Raw genomic sequence first — 22,046 nt, forward strand, 5'->3', positions numbered from 1 at the left:
TAGGCGCCTCACCATAGAGAGTGACCCATACCTAATGTAGTAGTGGTTTGCTGATGCCATAACGGCGTGGGTGGCACCAGGTTGCTCGAAGCAAGTCTAGGGGCACGCTGACGCAGTGGTAGCACTGGTGCCTCACAGCAAGAAGGTCCTGTGTTCGATTCCCGCCTGGGACGCTGTGGGCGCTGACGGTGTGTCCCCATCCCCATGTCCTCAGTGCCTACTGCCCAGGTGGGCTCGTCAAAAAGCGCCTTTCTGTGTGGAGTTTGCATGTTCTCCCTGTGCTCCCCTGGGGTTTCCTCCAGATAGGAACCCCCCGCTAAAAACATGCACAAATAAAAAATAAAGGGGGTGATCATCATGGTGATCAAGGCAGACACAAAAAAATGAATAATATGAAACTAACATAAAACCAGATATCATTGAATTCAGAGATAGCTTGCACAAGCATCCTGGTTGCTGGTTGTGATGCCATATTGGCACTGGGTTGGCCTGTTGGCCTGTGTACTGTTACAGTGCTCAGGCTGTCTATAGAGAGGCAAAGTGACCGCCTACTTCCTGCTTCAGCACAGTACCAGATATTTTCATCCGCCATTTATTTTATTTTTTATAAATATATTTATATATTATATATTTATATATTTATATTTTATTTTCCCCACCCCCATGTCCTCAGTGCCTACTGCCCAGGTGGGCTCGTCAAAAAGGGCTTTTCTGTGTGGAGTTTGCGTGTTCTCCCTGTGCTCCCCTGGGCTTTCCTCCAGATAGGAACCCCCCGCTAAAAACATGCACAAATAAAAAATAAAGGGGGTGATCATCACGGTGATCAAGGCAGACACAAATAATGAATAATATGAAACTAACATAAAACCAGATATCATTGAATTCAGAGATAGCTTGCACAAGCATCCTGGTTGCTGGTTGTGATGCCATATTGGCACTGGGTTGGCCTGTTGCTCAGGCTCTCATAATATATGTGATTAGTGTGATGAGTCACTGTGCTCACTCTTATCTTGTCATCTGGTTTGGGGATTCACAGCTGCTGCGGAAGTGGTCTCATAAACCTGCTACCAGCTATTAGCACACACTTTCATATTATTAGGAACTTCACATGCAATCAGTATGTGACATGATGTGCTTATTTTTCTGTTTCTCTCATCTTTACAGCCCGTTTGCAAAGCCTGAAATCACCTATGTTTAATGATGTGTGCCATTTTATCAACGTTTTTGTCAAAATAAAAATAAAATAATAAGAGTGCTTCACACACTCCGTGTGCATATCTCCACCAAACCTTCTACAAAGTTTATTGGTGTTACGTTAGGGACCTTTTGCCAAGGCCCCTTTTGGCCAGTGGGTGTGGAAAGTGAATCAGTTCTGTTGGTCCATCACCAACTTTGCTACAAAGTTTTGTGCAAATCCATCAGGCCCGGTTCTACGGGGGTGCAAAAGCATGCATTGCAGCGTGATTTCTAACCCCACATAGGATAAGCAATAACCACGCCCTGTGGCGCCGGGATTGGCCAGGAGCAACACTGGAGGGCACGCAGCCCAGCGATTTCATGAACCAACTGAATAGCTCTTGAGAACGGACAGCGATTTCGAGAGCGGACATTGAGAGCGGACATTGAAATGAATTATGGTCACCTACCTTCCTTAGCATAGTAATAATAATAATAAGCATAATAATTGTAATCTACACAATGTACACAATCTAGAAAAACATGCAATAATATAAACGGTGTTGTGTTCACGTTCATAGCTCATATAATATAATGTACTGTATCATATCGTTAATTTCAAGCTCAATTCTTACCCAGAGAAAAGGTACAGCACTGAAAATGTAAGCAATAGTTTTTTAAACATCTTTATTTTAAAAGATGAAAAACCCCAGGTGCTTTAGTCCCAAGCTTCAATGCTCCTGGCCAATCCCGGCGCCACAGGGCGTGGTTATTGCTTATCCTATGTGGGATTAGAAATCACGCTGCATTGCACCCTTATTTTAATTGTCTGCATGCTCAGTTGAAAAGTAACATTTTTTTTTTTTTTTAATAAATGCTGCAGCTCCACACTTACTGTTTAAACTTGAATTATAATTGTTGTTTTTCTTTGTTCTTTGATGTGAATTTATGGCTTTTTGGCACCTATATGTAACCTTTTAAGGTTGAGATAATTGTATTATCATTATATGGTCCAAATATTTCAGTAAAGCACTTGAAACACTTGAAATATTCTTGCTTGGGTGGTATCATTCTACTTGAAATGATGGTAAAATGTATTATTTTTAGTAAAATAACATGTCGGCCGGGCATCTGCACCCCTTCCTATCTAGGATGCATCCCTAGTCATCTTGTTCTGGAACCGGCCCTGAAATCCGTTTTTTTTTAGAGATCCTGCAGACAATCAGACGGACGGACGGACGGAAAGACAGACATTACATTACGTCATTAAGCAGACGCTGTCATCCAAAGCGACTTACAATAGTACATTTTGTCAACAGTATTGAAATCAACTGTGCAACACAGTCTTCGTCAGCTAAGACATGAAACACTCCCTGCATTGCTGCTGCTGTCAGATTGTCTCTGAATAGTGAGAATAAGGGAGAATCAACATTAGACTTAAGTGTAATAAACATGAATTGAATGAACATGCATGAAAACACACACGTAGCTGAACAACTATATAGGTCACTGATGAATGATAATGTGTGAGTGTGAAGCACATGACTCTATGTGTGCCACTCATTTGCGCAATGTTCGTGCAAAGACAGTTTGAGGTGAGTTTTTCTGTGTAACATTCGGAGCCACGATAAGATAAGAAGGGTTAGAATTTCCAACCCTTAATTCTCATCATCTTATCTTACAAATTACTGTTTGGAAATTGTTTTTCTTGATTGCAGACTACTCGTCATTCTGTGCAAAAAAAATGCTATAATTCTTTTACTTTTAGTATCACGGCACCAGTGCTCCCAGGCATCAATATTTATCATAACTTTAGGCACTCCTTCATCTATAGGCTTCTGTGCTGGAGCTGTAAACATATGTATATTGTGAAAGGCTGTCAAAATGACTGTAAGGCTGCTTTCTTACTGGAAACGATGGCTTTCGTTCTGTTCCGTTCCGCACCCGGGAACGATTGGCCCCCTCCTCCCCTCTCCCCCGCTGGTCAGCTTTCACATTACAACATTTCTTCCGTGCCCGGAAACGGAACGGAGTGCACTTGCGTCATCAACTATGCCTGCAGTGTATCCTCGCCCGTGTGTTGTCTATGTGGTTCGGAACGGTTGGCTTTCACACTCGCAAGTGTTCCGTAGCCCGGACACGCCAAAGCGCTCCCCAGACCACCTTTTCAAGTGGATCCTGTCACGGTTCCCTGTTACGCGCCCGGGTGCGGAACGCAACGTTCACACTCATCAAACGTTCTGAAACTGGGGTCAATTTGGGGACAAGTGTACTCAGGAATGGTATCTGGGTGCCAGTGTGAAAGCACCAAGACCAAGCTTACCTTGAGTAGCTTGGATAGCTTAGCAGATGCAGATGCTCGTCCGTCCGGCAAGCCCGCTTTTGTGGTTCACGAGTGCTCCATCACGACAAACCCTCTGTCAGTTCTGGGACAGACAAGAAGACACGAACACAAAAGACGTCAGAAATCACACGTCGTCGTAGACAACCGTCGCCCCCCATTAGTGCAAATGTTTTATTTATTTATCCTGGTTGCTGCTCCACCCTCTGCCGATCTGGGGAGAGCCGAAACTGGCTCCATGCTTCCTCCGAGACATGGGCAGTAGCCAGCCGCTTCTTTTCACCTGACAGGGGAAGCTTCACCGGTAGGACATAGCATGTGGGAGGATCACGCTATTCCAACGAGTTCCCCTCCCTCCGAACAGGCGCCCCGAACGACCAGAGGAGGCACCACTTCAGCGACCAGGATATTGCATGATTTGGTGAGGGGTTCCTGTATGAAGGAAACCCCCAGGGGGCATGGGGAGAACATACAAACTCCACACAGAAAGGCCCTTTTTGACGACCCCACCCGGGCAGTGGGCACTCAAGGACATGCGGACGGGCACGCACTCCTTCAGCACTCACAGCGTCCCAGGTGGGAATCGAACCCAGGACCTAGCTGTGAGGCGACAGCGCTTACCACTGCGCCACCGTGCCCCCCGGTAGTGTGGATTAACATCAGAGCGGATAGGGCATGTCAAGTAAATGAACATAAGCTTTGCCCACTTTTGATTGGCAGCCAGCATTACCTTGAGCTGATATATATATATTATAACTGTATAATATTACTTTGAATGCGAAATGTAGATGTAGGTTAAGGGAGAATATTATTTTTTCTTTTGGAACCCTGTCAACCTGACATGCAATCTCTCCATTTTATCTTGTCTATAACAATCTACAAGAACCCTTTGTAGATAGTTAGCTTAGCTCTCCTCAGCTCTGTATTCACCTTATCATTTGCCCATATCAGGAGGCTTCTGCATACATCATTTTGTAATGTTATTCCGTTTTAGACCCGGAAGTAGATTACTCCTACCTTTATCATTGACTTGCCAAAAAGCTGTTTTCAAGCACAAAAAAAAACTGTTATGAAGTTTTAATATTTTTTTCGGATGAGAACTTAACATCCAAATATGTGACCAGTTTATCAGAATAACACCTACTTGGACATTTTTAGCGACTGACGAGCACTGGCTGTGACCGGTTGGACTAGCTAGTAGCCTATCTGTCAACTCAGCTGGCAGTGAGAAAACACTGTCGTGCTTAATTGTAACTAACGTTATGCCAACCACCCCGTCGGCATATCAGCTCCTCGCAGCAGTAACGCTATGAGCATGTCACTGAAGTTGGCCACACTCGCTGCAGTGTAGCTGCTGAATGTTGCCAAACTTCATTCATATCGATTACAATGCAACCGGCCGGCTAACGCTGAACCGGAAGAACTAATGCTTCTTCTTCTTCTGATAGCTTTCCGGCAGACTAGATGCCTTACGGCACATTGCTGCCTATCACTGGTAGGAAATATTAAACCTGCGGCTGACTGCTTTCACAGTTGCCTGATTCTCAGTGGGATTCTTCTTCTTCTTCTTCTTTAGATTTCCGGCAGACTAGGCAGGGGTTAGTGCATTGCTGCCCACTGTTAAACTACGTCACTGCACATTGACCTATATCTAGAGGAGCATTACCTCCCAGGCCCGGTTCTACGGGGGGGCAAAAGCACGCATTGCACCCTTATTTTAATTGTCTGCATGCTCAGTTGAAAAGTAAAAAAAAAAAAAAAAAAAAAATGCGGCAGCTGCACACTTACTGTTTAAACTTGAATTAAAATTGTTGTTTTTCTTTGTTCTTTGATGGGAATCTATGGCTTTTTGGCACCTATATGTAACCTTTTAAGGTTGAGATAATTGTATTATCATTATATGGTCCAAATATTTCAGTAAAGCACTTGAAACACTTGAAATATTCTTGCTTGGGTGGTATCATTCTACTTGAAATGATGGTAAAATGCATTATTTTTAGTAAAATAACGTGTCAAATTTTTCCCCTTCCTATCTAGGATGCATTCCTAGTCATCTTGTTCTGGAACTGGCCCTACCACCTACTGAATTCTAGTAGTTTTGCAATGCATTTATTTATAGTGAACAAAAAATAACAGTTTCACCCCAAAATGCTCCCATTCATAAATATTGTCCATACTAACACTCAGACGCAATTGTCTGAGTTCTACTGAATTCTAGTAGTTTTGCAATGCATTTATTTATAGTGAACAAAAAATAACAGTTTCACCCCAAAATGCTCCCATTCATAAATATTGTCCATACTAACACTCAGACGCAATTGTCTGAGTTTGCGCAAATGCGTCCCTCAGTATTTTATCGATATCTGTTCCCGATACATCAGTCTTCCCGGTTGGTTACATGCTGCCACTCCGACGTGCTGCCACTCCGACGTTCTGCCACTCCGAAATATCGGCACTCCGAAAGGGGGTCTATATTCCCCGTTTTTCACTAATCTCTCCCAGCCCCCACGCCAAACCTAACCTCCCCCCATGCCTAAACCTAACCTCCCCCAGACCCTAACCCAAAACCTAACCTCTCCCACCCCCACGCCTAAACCTAAGGTCGGCATTACGGCTTCTAAGGTGAACGACCGCCAGTCCGAATAATGGAAGTTAACGTTCGGAGTGGCAGCATGTCGGAAAGGCAAAGGAACCCCTTCCACATGCTGCCACTCCGACGTGCGGTTATACTAGCAGCACAGTTCAACACCATAGCAATAAAGGCCAGGAATCGCTTCTTAGCCATGCAGATAACATTACTCTGATTCGATCTGTCCATTTCCTTTCTCGGTTCCTTTTGTACACCCATGCTGTCCTCATTTCTTTCCACCCTCTCACGTTTCCTCTCCACACTTTTGACAGCCTCAGCATATGACAACCCTTTCTTTTCTCTGACTTTACTCACTATTCCTTCTCGGATTCTTTTTGGGCACTGTGCTGATCCTGTATAGTGTTTTCCCTCACAATGCAGGCATTTCACCTGCTCTTCACACTCATTACCATATTTCATATCACAATCTTCCTTCCCACACCGACCACACCTTTTATCTCCTCTACACACCGCAGCTACATGACCATACTCTTGACAACTGAAACATCTGAGTGGTGCCCTTTCATAGGACCTCACCCTGTAGCTCACACTGTCCAGGAACACTCTTTCCGGAAGCCCTTCACTAAAAGACAGACACACAGATAAACTATCCTCTTGGGGGTCAGAGTCAGAGTCAGAAAAAAGGTAGACTACACCACTGCACGCACACACACACACACACACACACACACCCACCCACACACACACACACACACACACACACACACACACACACACACACACACACACACACACACACACACACACACACACACACACACACACACACACACACACACACACACGCATTTGACTCTCTACTGCCCACTGGTGAATGTATTGCTTAACATGATACCAACGTGAAAGACGCATGGAAGTAGGCCTATGTGGGCAGTGACAATTACACCGTTTGGAACGGACGAATCTATTTACGTATGAAAATGGAGTATAAATGAGCCATATAATACGAAGCTCCACTCACGTTAGTCGGCTGTGCAATGGAGTGGGGAGAGTAGGAAAGAATTCCACCCAAACCTAGTCCGCAAAAAAATCAAAATCAATCAAAATCAATCAAAATTCCACATGATCGAATGGAATTAACGATCAATTATCGATTTTTGATTATTGATGAACATCCCTACTTGTAACCATATTTTGGCTGTGGACCAACGTTGCTATGTCACAATGTTTTGTGAGACATATTTGGTCTGTCATGTGCCTTTGTCACATGAAGGTGATCTCAAAAAGACAAAATTTCAGAAGATGTGCGTTCATACGTGTGTGTGTGTGTGTGTGTGTGCGCGCGTGTGCGTGTCTCTACGTGTGTGTGTGTCTCTACGTGTGTGTGTGTGTGTGTGTGTGTGTGTGTGTGTGTGTGTGTGTGTGTGTGTGTGTGTGTGTGTGTGTGTGTGTGTGTGTGTGCGCGCATGTGAGTGTGGTTTCCTTGAACAAGCTGAAGATTATAACTTGGTTACTGATTAACTATCGGCCTACTTCCTGAAACAGAAACACATGAAAACAAAGAGTGATTTCTTCCACAGCAGCAGGAAGAAGCAGCGTTGATTATTCATCTACTGTGTTTACAAACATGGAACCAATTCAAGAAAAAAATTAATTAGCACTCTGAACACTCTGAACTCACCTGGATCTAACAGATAAGAAAGACACACATTCATTCATTCATTCAAACTTGTGTTTGTTTGTTTGTTTGTTTGTTTTTTAGTTCATGGACATACTGGTGTAACATTACAAATAGAGTCACAAGCAACAAAAGGGGGGGGGGGGGAGGGGGATAAACAATGAAATCAATAAAAAAGTGAATTCTTAAAAGAGAATCGCATAGATTCACATAAACTATGCTTGTGGGTTTTACTTTTTCGGATTGAGGGTCATTTTTAGCCAGTCCTCACTTCTTCCATTTGGGTTTAGGGTTAAGATTAGAATCTGGTTTGTATTTAGGTTACGGAAAGGGTTAACATTCATTTGGGATTTGGGTTTTAGAGTTGAGAAGGATTAGTTTAGTAAGGTGATGCTTATGGTTGAGACTTGGCTGTAAAGTTAAAATTATGATTAGGTTAAGGCTGGTAAGAGGTTATGATTAGGGTTAGCCTCAAAACTGAGACTCCGCCTTCGATTCTCTTGTCAGACAAGCACCTATACGAATTCCATTGTCGGCTCGGCTCCATTTAAAATGGCCCTACTTTTTCATACATGTAATCACAATAAAAGGATATTTGCCTTCAAGATAAAGTTGTTGTCCATCTGAACGGCCTATTTGTGTTCTTGAATGTTGTGTAGTTTTAAATACTGAGGGGTTTGTGTCATGCCAGAGTCTGTATCTGTTCTGTGTAATTATGTTTCCATCTGCAGCCACGGCAGAGAGGGCGCTGTTTCCCCGCTGGGAAGCAGAAGAACAACAACAAGGGCCATTTTCAAATTGAAAAGACAGGCCGACAAAAACCCCTCTGCATTGAACACAAATAGCCCACAACATTGTCTTGTATGTATTTTTGTGATTGCTACATGTATGAAAAAGTAGGGCCATTTTAAATGGAGCTCCTAGTGGAATTTGTGGGCGCTTGTCTGAGACCGTGACAAGACAATCGAAGGCAGAGTCTCACTTCTGATGCAGTTTTAGGGTTATGAAATTAATATAGAGAATATTGTGAATGCAGTCAAGGTCCTCACAAGTATAGTAAAGACAAATGTGTGTGTGTGTGTGTGTGTGTGTGTGTGTGTGTGTTTGTGCCGAGTGCTTGCGTGTGTGTGTGTGTGTGTGTGTGTGAGAGAGAGAGAGAGAAAGTGGGAGGAGCCAGCCGCTCCACCTGTAACTTAGCACCTAGCAGTCAGTACTGCAGGACAGGTGAGGCGAGGCGAGGCAGAACGACAGACAGGAGAGTGAACGGGGAGACGGGAGAGGAAGAAACAGAGATGAAAGGATGCACCTGAGAAAAACAACCAATCAGAGGACTACCCATACTATTGATCTCATTTTCACTCTCTCTCCAACATCTTTAACGTCGTATTTTATTTTTTGAACGTGAGGAAACTGAACTATCGTCATGGTGTGATTGAAACTTTTTTCCCTCCATCATGGATTATTAGTTTCTGGTGACATGGCGATCGACCTCCCATCATGTGACCTCAACTCCTCTGACTTCAGTGTAGCTCAGGACCAAAGTGGCCAACCTGACTCTCTTCTGTAGAGAACGAAAGAAAGAAAGAAAGAAAGAAAGAAAGAAAGAAAGAAAGAAAGAAAGAAAGAAAGAAAGAAAGGGTATTACGGCCCTTATATACGCACACTGTAAACTTTATAATATGAACCCAGTTTCCATAACGTCAGGAGGTATTTTTGTGACTTGAAGGCTTAAATCGGGAATAGCTTCAGAGTGGAAAGTCTGGACAACTCAAGAAGACTACAACCAGCTCTACCTCTGTTTCACACAGGTGAGACTACAATCACTAATCTACACACACACACACACACACACACACACACACACACACACACACACACACACACACACACACACACACACACACACACACACACACACACACACACACACACACAGGTTGGTGGGACTGGAGTCACATGACTTGCACCCAAGTCACAGTTTTGATTGCTTGAGAGTGAGACTTGACTTGGGTTCTGGTGACTCTGACTTGTACTTTGTCGACTTGAAAAGGTTTCTAAAGTGTTGACTTGAGATCTTGTGTTTGTGCAAATGACTTAGATTGAAACTGAGGAGATTTGTTCCAGCAGACGGCTGAATATTAACTCCTGTTTTCTGAATTTATATGGATTGATTGCATTTATTGAAGTTGAAACAGATCATAGAAATCAAACTCCTGATGATCGTACCAAGTTTTTATCCTGTTCAAACCGTATTGCATTGAAGAGTTCTCGATCTTTAGTTTTCTTTAATATAGTATTGATACTGGACTCTAATTGATTTGTTCTGACTTGACTACATTCAGACTGACTCAACTGTAAGCCTATACACGTAAACCCGCCAGGTAAGAAATTCACTTTTGAGAACGCCAGCCCCCCCCCCCCCCCCACCACACACACACAAACACACACACACACACACACACACACACACACACACACACACACACACACACACACACACACACACACACACACACACACACACCACTTTGATCTGATTTTGGGGGGGGGGACATATTTGTGGTAAATTTGGTTGAAATATATGAAAACAATATTATTTGAATTGTATATTAATTTGGCAGGCAAAGGTTGTTTCTTTAAACTTTATTTCCACTGCCTGGAACAGGCCTTACAGACTCTCTGTCTCAAACAAACACTCCCTCCTCAATTTAGATATGTTTCTCTGTCTCTTGTTGATGCCGTGGTTTGTTGGTCTGTAACTTCTTCCACTGCTTCAGGCTGCGTACCCACACAGGCATTTTATGAAGAAATTCAAGAAAACCTTTGACCTGAGCCCCGATCCGGTCGGTCGGGGTGCCTAGTCGGGGTGGAAGGGAACTGGTGGGAATAGCTGTTTTGATCATACTTTCTGTTACCTACAATACAGACAGTCATGGGTTTCTGGACACAATATGACAATAACAATATTCTGGGCCCGAAAGACTAATCAAATGGGGATCCATGGCTCTAATGTGGACTAAATGAGGGGTCCCTGTTGTGTTTGAGTGACAGGGACCACTTCATGACCAAAACAGTCCGGTTTGGTCCTCACTATGCAAACAATGAAGGAGACGTGTTAGCCTACATCCAAAATGGTCTTCAAACCAGCCGCTGGACCAAAGAAGACGACAGTATAGAAACAAGGAAGGAGTCCACACACTGTGGCTCCCATTTTCCTCATTCATCTCCCGTGTGTAACGCTTCAAGCCAATGCTCGTCCTCAGACTTGCTTCTCACTTTGTCTGTTATCATGTTTTCGCTCTAAGCCAGGTAATGCTTCACATGGAAACGGACAGATTTGCTCCATTTCATTTTAATTTGATTTCCAGCTCACAGATCACGTTTCTTTTCCATCATCAGACAGTGACTTGATCATGAAGAGTTTTGAACAAGACTCGTTTGGTCCGGTACCCGCCTCCTGCCAGGTGTAACAACCTTTGAACACTGCTATGTTTGATCGCCCTCTCTCTCTCTCTCTCTCTCACACACACACACACACACACACACACACACACACACACACACACAGACACACACACACACACACACACACACACACAATAAACAGTTTCATTGGTAACACACTGACTGCACCCAGGTGATTGTAGGTGCACTGACCACAGAACTCTTGTGAGGTTAGCTTCCCAGTGGCTTTGTGTTGAGCTGAACAGACGAGCTGTTTTATAATCGTTGTAAAGGACAGCATAAGGGAACTAACAAAGACGCTACTCATTACAAGTTTACATTAGTGCACTAAACAGTCCATATGACTATGGATGCGACACCGCGCGAGCAAACACCCAGCGGAAGAAGTGGCAACCAAAAGTTTTATTTTGAGTTTGCCACTGCAAAATACTTTCATTAAGCTGGAACAGGTGGCACAAGTTAGCAATCTGAGCGCTCAGCGGACGTTTGTCCAAATAACACACAGTGAGGTTGCCGGCGGCATAGTCTCTCCCCAGACTCAAATATTACGTTGAATCGCTGCGCTCCGCATACTACATAAGTGAGTCTGTGCTGCAGTTAACAGCCACTGCTGGTTTTGAAGGCGGGTTGAAATTGAATGAGTGACAGGTCGTAGCACCGATGAGAGAGCAAATGGGCTGCGCCTCCCGTGTTGTCTGATCGCAAAGTCGTTACTGATTGGAGAGGACTGAAGCCATCACTGGCATATGACTGGCCAAGTAAACGGTTCCCTCCCATAACCAGCCCTCTGAGGGAAAGTGTCCCAGACGCAGAGAGAGCTCTGCAGCATGCAGTAACGTAGTGTATCAGCGTAAGAACTCTCATGGGTCTGGCGTCGAGACTACCGGCGGCACAACTCCATAGCAGCCTTCTCCAAAGCAACTGAAGTCAGTGTGGTGACCAGTTCTTCAGCGGTCCAAAAATACCTCTATTTACACCATCATTTAGTGCACGTCTTAAATACAGCTCATGGATTTGCTGCAGATAATATGATGGGTCTTTCTATTCACAGTGTGATTGGGCCACTTTTGTTTTTGGAACTCTAAACATGGCCCCCATTCAGTTCATGCTGGCAACCTCGCTGTGTGTTATACGGACTAACACATTTCACCTGTGCTTCATTTGGCATGAGGGTGAGTAGATGAGGACCAGTGTTGGGCAGTAACTTAGTTACAGTAACTTAGTTACTGTAATTTATTACTTTTACCAGTAACTAGTCATGTCCGTCCCAGGTCCTTTCTGTGTGGAGTTTGCATGTTCTCCCCGTGTCCGTGTGGGTTTTCTCCGCATGCTCCGGTTTCCTCCCACCATCAAAGAAAGACATGTATGTTAGGGTTAATACTCCTGTCAGTGCCCCTGGCTAAGGTACTGGCAAAAGAACTGGAGTTGGTCCCCGGGCGCTGCACAGTGGCTGCCCACTGCTCCTAGTTCTAGGAAGGTTCCTAGTAGAGGATGGGTCAAATGCAGAGGATGAATTTCCCCAAGGGGATAAATAAAGGATAACTTAACTTAACTTAACTTAACGTAAGGGACTACAATTTTCAAAAAGTAATCCAAATCCAAGTAACTTCAAGTTACTGATTTACTTTCTCCAGCACTGGCACAGCGCTAAAACGCAGGGTGGAGATAGATAGGTCTGGCTGGCTATGTGAGGCTTCTGCGTTACCAGAAGGCAATTCATTTTTTTGTCCTAGGTAGGCAAATAAATACAAAGTCTGCAGTTTGCTTGAATGTTGACTCCTGCTGTAAAGTTAATTATTGTTCCAATAAAGTGGATTCAGTTGTAAAAGGAGCTGGTTAAACAGGTTGTATGTCACTTTCTCAGAACTGGCGTAGCGAAAATAATAATATAGTAAAGTAACGAGTAATGTAACAAATTTCTTTTGAAACCAAGTAATAAGTAAAGTAATTGTATTACTTTTTAAATGAGTAATCAGTAATAAGCAACTAATTACATGTCCTGAGTAACTTGCCCAACACTGATGAGGACAGAATTTCCATTTTGGGTGAACTATTCCTTTAACCTGATGCAGCATTTGTGTGTGTATCCCTTTAAGATTCGGTTCGCGGTCTTAAAGGGATACACACACAAATGAGGGATATACACACAAATGCTGCATCAGGTACCGTATCAATGGGTTAAAGATGCTCGGATGATAATTTATTTAATAGCGGTGATTTCCAAGAATAAAATTGGCTGACATACACTACTCGTTGTGTTAGCAGAGAGCTAGTGATCTCTCTTGCTTTCTATTTTTGGTTTCAATTCATAGTAATTGACATTGCAATAAGGACATGTTTTCCTGCGCGTACACATGCATTAGTCAGCGTTGTATAGAAGCCATCATATTTCTGTGGCACACATGAGCAGCACTGACCGTGCAGTCAAAAGAAGGCAAATACAGTCGATACTCCCGGGCCCTTTAAAGCTGTGTGTGGAGTCCACATCCAGAGTGACAAAGGCTGCCAAACAATGATCTGTTAGCTGAGCAAATCTACATGAGAGAGAGAGAGAGAGAGAGAGAGAGAGACAGAGAGAGAGAGAGAGAGAGACAGAGAGAGAGAGAGAGAGAGAGAGAGAGCGCGAGAGAGAGAGAGAGAGAGAGAGAGAGAGAGACAGAGAGAGAGAGAGAGAGAGAGAGAGAGAGAGAGAGCGAGAGAGACAGAGAGAGAGAGAGAGAGAGAGAGAGAGTGAGGGTGAAGAAAAGAAAGGAAAGGAAAGGAAATGAAATCTGCTTTAGTTTCTGTTTGCTCAGCTGCTGTAAAAACTTGCCCTGGGCGGGTAGCTATTCAGGACCCAACCTAGTCTGAAAGTATGGGTACAGTCAGCGCTAACAGCTTACAATAAGGGCATGTTGATTTCTTAATTGATTAAAGAGATGCTCAACACTTTTTCCACTTTTTTCCCTGCTGAAAATCAAATATATATAAATATAAATATAAATATATATGTGGGGATTTAGTAGTGTTGTTGATGAATGCAGGTCAAAATCCTGACATTTAGGCTACGGGCCCTATCAACGGGCCTTAGGCGTTAAACTGCCGTTAAACGCAAAAAGATGCGCTTTGCGCCTGCCTCGGGAAGATAGCATCAGGTTTTTAGGCCCCGAAATGCGCTTTACGCCGAAGAGGCGTGGCGCAGTGCCAGAATAGGCCAGAATGGGCGTTTCGGCCATAAATACCGGCCTAACGCTATCTTCCCCCCTGGCGTTAATTTAGCGTTTAGCGATTTTCAAAACCAGGCCTTATTCAGTGCGCCGCGGATATTACTGTGCGTAATTACGCGCAGCTCTCCTCTGCCATCTCACTCTCTCTCCCCCTCTCTCTCTCACTCCCTCTCTCTCGCGCGTCAGACACGCACAATGACCGATGCCCCTGTCATTCAGAGGCTGTTGCATCATCCTACCTGTGCAGTGGGGGAGAAGAAAAGGTAGCAAGATAAAACGATATAATTCTGCCCAAACTTTCACCAATCTAATCTCATCATGACATCCAGGGATAGGCTATATTTTTCTAGCCGATGCGTTTAGAACATTCTTTTCACTATGATCTTGCGTTCGTGTAGCGTATTTACATGCTTGCTGTATTTAAACTGCAGTGAGATTGGTTTGAGAAGCATAATAATATGGAATAATATATATGGAGACAGACGGGGATGAAAGAGGGAGGGGTTTTCTGACCGGATTGGATCGCTCCGTGGAATGGAACATGAAAGGGACATTGTGATTCGTTTACTGCACTTCTCCAATGAGCACGTTGTGAATAATTCTACGCTTAAAAAGTGTGGTTATAATGCTTAAGGCCGCGTGTAGCACCGACACGAAAATAGGGAGTGCGCCGGTCCACGCCCACTAATATAGGCTGCGCCTGGAGCTAAGCGCTAATATAAGGCCAGTGGGACGATAGGGCCCTACATCTTCATTACCACGTTTGCAAGAACACTGCAGTTAAAGCCAGTCTACACTAAAGCAGGCTCCGTTCAGAATAGCTCCAACGAGACCCATGCTACATGACGCGTCACGTGCACTGGGCATGGGCGTGCCTCAATGTGTAATACTGGAGTCCACATCGAGAGGGCAGCAACTATGGCTATGGCCAAGGCAAAGAGGAAGAAGAAGAAGATGACGACGCTCTGCCACCATAATGCTGTGAATCACAAATAACAAAGTCAAAATGTGGTTATCCATGGTGAAACAGTGTAACGTTAACTCTCAACTCGCACCAAAAGTGTGTCAACAGTGCGGCACACTTTCTTCTTCTCTTGGTTTATAAGTGGGTCGCTGACCTGACCTGCTGTACAAGTAGGTTAGTTGCATCGTTTCAAAATTACACGTCTACATTAACAATCCAACGCGGATTTTGATGACGAAGACGGGCTCGGCCACCGGAGACCGGAGTGTTCGTGTTTGATGCTCAAAACAATAGAGGTAGTGTGGACAATAGATGCAAACGCAGTGCAGATCCCTAAAAAACAGCCTATAGACATGACCGGCCTGAAGATACTTCCGCGTCCGCCCTGACTTGGAGCCTTGCCGGCGACTGTCGGGGACAGCAAGACATACATACTCGAACGTCACTCAGCACGTTGGCTGCAGTAACACCTCCGAGACACTAGGTGGCTTGTGGCGCACTCCGGTGCTTGCTGGCATCTTCCTCTCACAACAATCCCACAGCAAGTACATCACAGCGGATATACGTACATGGCCCTTGGCCCGCCTCCAAGGCGGTCCCTAGGCAATGGCCAATCACAGCTCTCGTGCTGGTCACGTCACGTCCGCGCCAACGCCGCAGATTCACATTTTCGAGGAGCTGCACGCAGGCTGCGCTGACTGTGGTGCAACCCTCGGCGCAGTCGATGAGGGGTGTGACGCGGAACTATATTTAGGCCTTTTCAGTGTCAATCCGAGTAAGTCTTGGGTGTGAAGTCACCACCACACCACTCATAGTGTGAACCCTGGCTCTCTACCTGAGGGGCATTCACATGGTTAATGTCTGTTGAGCCTGTTGAGTATCTCTTTAATTCTTTAATTAATTGATTCGTTAATTAATTAATTAATGGATCAAGAGCCTTGACCATGAGCTTGCTCTAACTTGATCATGAACACCATTAGTAAATGATTAGTAGACACATTAGTTAACTGTTAGTTAAAGCTTATTTAACGTATCCTTATTGGAAAGTGTTCCTCTCATTTATTTTTAATTCTTGTCTCATGGGCTCAAATTAATATTTGTTGCATCGATTATCTGGGCGACGTCATGTGACCCCCTTGACCTCCTTACTGTTAACTGTCATCTCAGTGATGTTGAATTTGAAGCTTGCTGTTGCACTTTGTCATGAGTCTGTCTGGATGAGAGAGTCAGAGAAATGACTAGAATGTACAAGTGTTTTTCTTCAGTTTATTGTGTTTGATTTAGCCAAGCAGATGTGCAAGAGGTTAGCAGCCAGGAACATTTAGCGTCACTAGATTATTGGAAACATGATCACACAGACACACGCGCACACGTGTACACACACACACACACACACACACACACACACACACACACACACACACGTGTGCACACACACACACACACACACACACACACACACACACACACACACACACACACACACACACACACACACACACTTTTCCTTCAACAAAATGTCCCATCTCATCTGTACTGTACAAGCTTTCCTTGATATACTGTACAGTATGTTTCACTCTCTCTTTTGCAAACACACTCTTTCACACACACAGTTGCACACACACACACACACACACACACACACACACACACACACACACACACACATACGGTGGACATCATAGACAGTAACCTGATCCTCTGTCCATCCCACCAGCTTGGAGACTATTGAAATACACTGAAATATTAACAAGGACATGGGTGGGTGTATACAAACACACACAGACGTAAACATCTAAATTAGAAACCAAGGGTCAACAACCCCCGCCGCTGAAAAAATGAAGCTAATCCCGCAGTGCCTCAAGCCTGCATTCTTTCTGTTGGCCAGCAGGGGGCAACTCCACTGGCTGCAAAAAGAAGTCTGATTGTAATCGACCTCTTATTGGAAAAGTACCCTAATCCTCACTTGATTTATGACCTCAATAAACACTTAATGGGTTTATGGTCTCTGTTACAAACGCTTCTGAGACGAGACCACAACTGTTACAAACGCTTCTGAGACGAGACCACAACTGTTACAAACGCTTCTGAGATGAGACCACAACTGTTACAAACGCTTCTGAGACGAGACCACAACTGTTACAAACGCTTCTGAGACGAGACCACAACTGTTACAAACGCTTCTGAGATGAGACCACAACTGTTACAAACGCTTCTGAGACGAGACCACAACTGTTACAAACGCTTCTGAGATGAGACCACAACTGTTACAAAACGCTTCTGAGACGAGACCACAACTGTTACAAATGCTTCTGAGACGAGACCACAACTGTTACAAATGCTTCTGAGACGAGACCACAACTGTTACAAACGCTTCTGAGACGAGAACACAACTGTTACAAATGCTTCTGAGACGAGACCACAACTGTTACAAACGCTTCTGAGACGAGAACACAACTGTTACAAATGCTTCTGAGACGAGACCACAACTGTTACAAACGCTTCTGAGACGAGACCACAACTGTTACAAACGCTTCTGAGACGAGACCACAACTGTTACAAACGCTTCTGAGACGAGACCACAACTGTTACAAACGCTTCTGAGACGAGACCACAACTGTTACAAACGCTTCTGAGACAAGACCACAACTGTTACAAACGCTTCTGAGACGAGAACACAACTGTTACAAACGCTTCTGAGACAAGACCACAACTGTTACAAACGCTTCTGAGACGAGACCACAACTGTTACAAACGCTTCTGAGACGAGACCACAACTGTTACAAACGCTTCTGAGACGAGACCACAACTGTTACAAATGCTTCTGAGACGAGACCACAACTGTTACAAATGCTTCTGAGACGAGAACACAACTGTTACAAACGCTTCTGAGACGAGACCACAACTGTTACAAATGCTTCTGAGACGAGACCCCAACTGTTACAAACGCTTCTGAGACGAGACCACAACTGTGGGGTCTGAGACCAACGACGATTACCCACTGGTTCTTATATGATTATTAAGTTACAGCTAACATCACTCGGGGTAGCTCCTACTGTTAGCACTGTTAGTGTTGTTTGAGAATCCCATTCTCGAACAGAGCTAGTAACTAGCATCTCCACGCCAACTACTAACTCAAATAGTACATTAGCCACTGACTCCGATGTCATCAGTTGCGCTAAGCCCCGATGTCTGTGTCTTCGGACACATGCGGCCAGTCGTTCCCGTGTTGGCGACAGCTCCAGGTGCGCTACAAACAATCCCATGTGTCTTTCATCCAGGCGGCTTTTTAGGTCAAAGCCGTCCACGCCATCTTGTCTGTCATCTCATCTCTTGTCTGTATTATCTTTGCAAGTGCGGGTCTCGTCATCAATGTCCGTACGTACGATCAGCTGCTCTCAGCAAACAGTAGCTCCTCCAACGTGATTCCACATTTCTCCGTGGTCTCAACAGCTAGCCGACTGCCTTGCCCAATAGACTACTTGCACAACTCCACTACTTCCTGAAATGAGTAGGGCATCTTGGTTTCCTGTCCTCCACTATTGGATGAACTGATTAATGTCAGGTGTGCCTGATCACTGTTGTTGTAACTGCAGCAGTCAGGCACACCTGACATTAATCAGTTCATCAGGAAACCAGTATGCCCTACTCATTTCAGGAAGTAGTGGAGTTGTGCAAGTAGTATATTGCAGTCCATTGTCAGCATGGTAATCAGTCTCAGGTGCACCAGCTCTCCGTGTCCTTCTTTGAGTGACGTCATATACGATGAGGGTCAACTTTACGCCGGATGTGATGTGTCCATCTGTCCCCTGCAGTGCCCCTAGCGCTAAACAAGCGGTACTACAATAATAATAATGTGTGTCTATCACTATACAGCAAAATAAAAGGGAAAAGATTATACTGTATTCTAAAGTAAGGAAGTAAGGAAACCCTCTCAGACTGATATCATGATTATGATCTTTGGCTTCAAGGGCGTAGCATAACAGTCTCAATCGCTGTATAGTTTCAAGTCTTCTTCATCCTTCATTTTGTAAATGATGGTCCCATTTAGAGTAAAACTGATGATAAAGCAGATTATATTTTGGGACATGATTGACAGGTCACCTGTCCAGTGATCGCGCAGCTCGCCGATCACGGACCAATAGCATGTGGTGCTGCAGAGCTGTAGGAAACCCCTGGTCACATGCTAGCTGCTTCTGGCTAGGTCCATATTTGTATACAGTCACACAGATACACGCACAGAAACAGATGAAACACACATAATGCATGTTTACGTCAGAGCCGTATAATAGCAGAGTTGCGATATCTCCATTCACTCCAATGGACCAGGGTTTTTTTTACCTCATAAAAGTTCCCGGAAGTAAGGTTCTGGATTAAGCAGCGCTGTCGAGTTGCAGCAAAATGGAAAGTTTGTGATGTACTTTGAAAGGGTCAGATGTTTAAAGAATCAAATCAGCTTTATTTTAACATTCAAATGAGCGAGCGCCCTTCCCGGCTATTCATTGGCTATATGTCATGCATTTTGGACCTTCGCTGGCGCCACTCTTACTAGATTGCTCTGGTTTACGTGTGTGTGTGTGTGTGTGTGTGTGTGTGTGTGTGTGTGTGTGTGTGTGTGTGTGTGTGTGTGTATGCGTGTGTGTGTGTGTGTGTGTGTGTGTGTGTGTGTGTGTGTGTGTGTGTGTGTGTGTGTGTGTGTGTGTGTGTGTGTGCCTGTCTGTGTCTGTGTGTGTTTGGGATTATTGGATTATTGTTTTACTGCAGCTCTATTTTTTCTCCCACTCTCCTAGACGACTTCTTCTCTGCCATTTACCTCCCTCCCTCCTTCCCTCCCTCCCTCCTTCCATCATGGCAGAGCCGTCTCCCGGCTGGTGGAAGCTGACTTTCCTGCGGAGGAAGAAGTCCCAGCCTAAAGTTCTGTATGAAATCCCGGCAGAATTTGTTTCCAACGCCGCCGCTGGTCAGAACGGAGCCACCGCTGCCGAAGCTGCTCCTGTCCCGCCGGAGGACGCTGGCGATGACGCGCAGCTGGACGCCAGGCTTGAGCGGATCGTGGACAAAACGACGGCCAGCAGGGGGCGCCACGTCAAGGTGTCGCACTCTGGGAGGTTTAAGGAGAAGAAGAGAGTGCGAGCAACGCTGGCGGAGAACCCGGAGATGTTTTGCGGAGGCGACGCCGCAAGAGACGAGAACCAAAGGGCTGGAAGTGACAGGACACACACATAGATAATGTAGGTTGATCTTACCCCGTGATGGAAGTGACAGGACACACACATAGATACTGTAGGTTGATCTTACCCTGTGATGGAAGTGACAGGACACACACATAGATAATGTAGGTTGATCTTACCCCGTGACGGAAGTGACAGGACATACACATAGATAATGTAGGTTGATCTTACCCCGTGACGGAAGTGACAGGACACACACATAGATAATGTAGGTTGATCTTACCCCGTGATGGAAGTGACAGGACACACATAGATAATGTAGGTTGATCTTACCCCGTGACGGAAGTGACAGGACACACACATAGATACTGTAGGTTGATCTTACCCTGTGATGGAAGTGACAGGACACACATAGATAATGTAGGTTGATCTTATCCCGTGATGGAAGTGACAGGACACACACATAGATACTGTAGGTTGATCTTACCCTGTGATGGAAGTGACAGGACACACACATAGATAATGTAGGTTGATCTTACCCCGTGACGGAAGTGACAGGACACACACATAGATAATGTAGGTTGATCTTACCCCGTGATGGAAGTGACAGGACACACATAGATAATGTAGGTTGATCTTACCCCGTGACGGAAGTGACAGGACACACACATAGATACTGTAGGTTGATCTTACCCTGTGATGGAAGTGACAGGACACACATAGATAATGTAGGTTGATCTTACCCTGTGATGGAAGTGACAGGACACACATAGATAATGTAGGTTGATCTTACCCTGTGATGGAAGTGACAGGACACACATAGATAATGTAGGTTGATCTTACCCTGTGATGGAAGTGACAGGACACACACATAGATACTGTAGGTTGATCTTACCCTGTGACGGAAGTGACAGGACACACACATAGATACTGTAGGTTGATCTTACCCTGTGATGGAAGTGACAGGACACACACATAGATAATGTAGGTTGATCTTACCCCGTGATGGAAGTGACAGGACACACACATAGATAATGGAGGTTGATCTTACCCTGTGATGGAAGTGACAGGACACACACATAGATAATGTAGGTTGATCTTACCCTGTGATGGAAGTGACAGGACACACGCATAGATACTGTAGGTTGATCTTACCCCGTGATGGAAGTGACAGGACACACACATAGATAATGTAGGTTGATCTTACCCTGTGATGGAAGTGACAGGACACACGCATAGATACTGTAGGTTGATCTTACCCTGTGATGGAAGTGACAGGACACACACATAGATACTGTAGGTTGATCTTACCATGTGACATAAGTGACAGGACACATAGATAATGTAGGTTGATCTTACCCCATGACGGAAGTGACAGGACACATAGATACTGTAGGTTGATCTTACCCTGTGATGGAAGTGACAGGACACACACATAGATAATGTAGGTTGATC

At 44.6% G+C, this 22,046-nt stretch overlaps 1 pseudogene across 1 annotated transcript; it reads left to right on the forward strand.

Moving 5' to 3' along the window:
• The first annotated feature begins 20,268 nt into the window (after window positions 1–20,268).
• LOC310787920 (proline-rich protein 15-like protein A pseudogene) lies at window positions 20,269–20,646 on the forward strand (annotated as a pseudogene). Its single transcript has one exon. The product of its transcript is annotated as a proline-rich protein 15-like protein A pseudogene (transcript).
• Window positions 20,647–22,046: the final 1,400 nt, after the last annotated feature.

This window comes from Poromitra crassiceps (genome assembly GCF_964638095.1).
Source record: "Poromitra crassiceps genome assembly, chromosome: 13".
Lineage (NCBI taxonomy): Eukaryota > Metazoa > Chordata > Actinopteri > Beryciformes > Melamphaidae > Poromitra > Poromitra crassiceps.